Source organism: Harmonia axyridis, chromosome X (assembly GCF_914767665.1).
Source record: "Harmonia axyridis chromosome X, icHarAxyr1.1, whole genome shotgun sequence".
Classification (NCBI taxonomy): domain Eukaryota; kingdom Metazoa; phylum Arthropoda; class Insecta; order Coleoptera; family Coccinellidae; genus Harmonia; species Harmonia axyridis.
The window spans coordinates 21964152-21967356 of NC_059508.1; the positions used below are offsets into that span (position 1 = coordinate 21964152).

At 26.0% G+C, this 3205-nt stretch overlaps 1 pseudogene; it reads right to left on the minus strand.

Moving 5' to 3' along the window:
- LOC123686171 lies at window positions 1-553 on the minus strand (annotated as a pseudogene).
- Window positions 554-3205: the final 2652 nt, after the last annotated feature.

Genomic DNA, 3205 nt, shown 5'->3' on the forward strand with positions numbered 1-3205 from the left:
TTTTTCATTAGAAGTAGTCGTTAATTACTATAAAGTGGTTTAAGAGACCAATACTTATCTTTCAGTCATCTAATGAAAAATTTTCTACCCATTTAATGAAATTTTGGGGAGAAATTCTTTCAATAGAAATAGGTATAAATCTATGGTTTGCTCCACAAATTTCTGAACATTGGCCAAAAAAAATTCCAGTTCGATTTAAATTAAATCTAAGTTGATTTAATCGCCCTGGGGAGTCATCAACTTTTACTCCTGTTGAAGGAACTGTTCAAGAATGAATTACGTCAGAAGATGAAGTTAGAATTCGAATATGAGAAAGATATGGTAAAATAGTTCGATTATCAACTTCTAGTAATCGAAAATTAAAAAGTTGATTATTATTAATTAAATATGAATCAAATTCAAGATTTTTAAAATCTGTATATTCATAGGTTCAATATCATTGATGACCAATAGTTTTAATAGTAACTAAAGGGTTACGGATTTCATCAATTAAGTAAATTAATTTTAAAGAAGGAAAAGCAATAAAAATTAAAGTTAATGCTGGTATGATAGTTCAAATTGTGTCCTTCTAATATAAAACGATGGTTATAATTATTTAATGTTAGTCTCATTATGGTATATGTTACAATACAAGTGATTATTATTAAGATCAAAAGGGCGTGATCATGAAAAAATCTTAATTGTTCAAGTAAATACGAAGCTCTGTCTAAAAATATATATGATTTTCAAGTTGCTATTTCTAAAAAAAGGTAAATCTTTATAATTGGGGTTTAAATCCAATGCACTAATCTGCCATATTAGAATTTTTGAGCTAAGATTGGTACTTCTGAATAAGAATGTTCATTAGGAGGAGAAAGTTGAAGTCATTCAATTAAAGAGGGTACATTAGAATTAAACTTTCTTAAACGTATTGAATAAAATCTTTCTCAAATAATTAAGATTATAAAGATTATTCTAATAGAGGAAATTATAGATCCAATAGAAGAAATTTTATTTCATTTGTAATAAGCATCAGGATAATCAGAGTATCGTCGAGGTATCCCTCTTAGTCCTAAGAAGTGTTGAGGAAAAAATGTTAAGTTTACCCCAATAAATATAATTAAAAATTGGATTTGTAATAATTTATTGTTAAGATTGAATCCTGTAATTAAAGGGAATCAATGGATAAATCCTGCTATAATGGCAAATACAGCTCCTATAGATAAAACGTAATGAAAATGAGCTACAACATAATAGGTGTCATGTAAAATAATATCTATGGAAGAGTTAGCTAAAATTACTCCTGTTAATCCACCAATTGTAAATAAAAATAAAAATCCCAGGGTTCATAAAATTGAAGGTGTATAGTAAAATTGTATTCCATGTAAAGTTGCTAATCAAGAAAAAATTTTAATTCCAGTGGGTACTGCAATAATTATTGTAGCTGAAGTAAAATAAGCTCGAGTATCAACATCTATTCCCACTGTAAATATGTGATGAGCTCATACTACAAATCCTAGAAGTCCAATAGCTAATATAGCATAAATTATTCCTAAAGAACCAAAGGCAAATTTTTTTCCTCTTTCTTGTGTAATAATATGGGAAATTATACCAAACCCTGGAAGAATTAAAATATAAACTTCAGGATGACCAAAAAATCAAAATAAATGTTGGTATAAAATTGGGTCTCCCCCACCGGTTGGATCAAAAAAAGAAGAAAAAAGAAGTTTCGGTCAGTTAATAGTATAGTAATTGCTCCTGCAAGAACTGGAAGTGATAACAATAAAAGAATTGCTGTAATAAGAACAGATCATACAAATAAAGGAGTTTTATCAAGTATTATACCAAATGGACGTATATTTATAATAGTTGAAATGAAATTTACTGCACCTAAAATTGAGGAAATTCCTGCTAAATGTAAACTAAAAATCACTAAATCTACTGAAGGCCCATTATGTGTTAAATTAGAAGAAAGAGGAGGGTAAACAGTTCATCCTGTTCCTGCTCCTATTTCTACGACTGTTCTTAAAATTAAAAGAGTTAAAGCAGGGGGTAAAAGTCAAAATCTTATATTATTTAATCGTGGGAATGCTATATCAGGGGCTCCAATTATTATAGGAACTAATCAATTTCAAAAACCTCCAATTATAATAGGTATTACTATAAAGAAAATTATAATGAAAGCATGAGCTGTAACAATTATATTATAAATTTGGTCGTTTCCAATTAATCTTCCTCTAGTCCCTAATTCTAACCGAATTAAAATACTTGACGATGTTCCTACTATTCCTGCTCATATTCCAAATAAAAAGTATAATGTTCCAATATCTTGATGATTAGTAGAAAATAATCATTCATTCGATAAAGTGGCTGAATTAAAGCGTTAAATTGTAAATTTAATTATGAGTTTTCTCCTTTATTAAGCCTTATATTCAATTATGATTATAAATTGCAAATTTATAGGTGAATATTATTCTAAGGCTTAGAATAATTCTATTTTTAACTTTGAAGGTTACTAGTTTATTTAACTTAAATCCTTAATAAATTCTAAAAATTACAGTAAAAATGATTAATCCGTAAATATTCACTCAATTTAAAAAAATTACATAGTGAGAGTTAATATAATTAAATTTTTTATTTTCATTTAATTTTATTATTAAAGATTGAAGTATTAAGCGTATATAAATATATATACAAATTAAAGTAATAAAAATTATCATAAAAGATAGAAAATAAAAGTGATTTTCAATTAAAGTTTTTAGAATTAGTCACTTAGGAAAAAATCCTAAAAAAGGGGGGATTCCTCCTAGAGAAAAGAAATTAAAAAAAAAAATTGAATTTTAAAGTTTTATTGTAATTCATATTATTTATAAGATCTTTAATGTTAAAGATTTTATATTTATTAAAAATTAGGATTAAATTTAAAGAAATAAAAGTATAAATTAAAAAGTATAATATTCATAAGGATTGATTTAATATTATTATTCTTAATATTCAACCAATATGTTTGATGGAAGATAAGGCAAGAATTTTTTTTAATCTGGTTTGGTTTCATGTTTTTACACTCCCTAAGGTTATACACATCAAAATAATCAAAATAAAGAATAGGTTTAATTTAAAATTATATATTATTAAAATTATTGGAGCAATTTTTTGTCAAGTTATTAATAATAATGCATTAGTTCATCTTAGTCCTTCTAGGACTTCTGGATATCAAAAGTGGAAA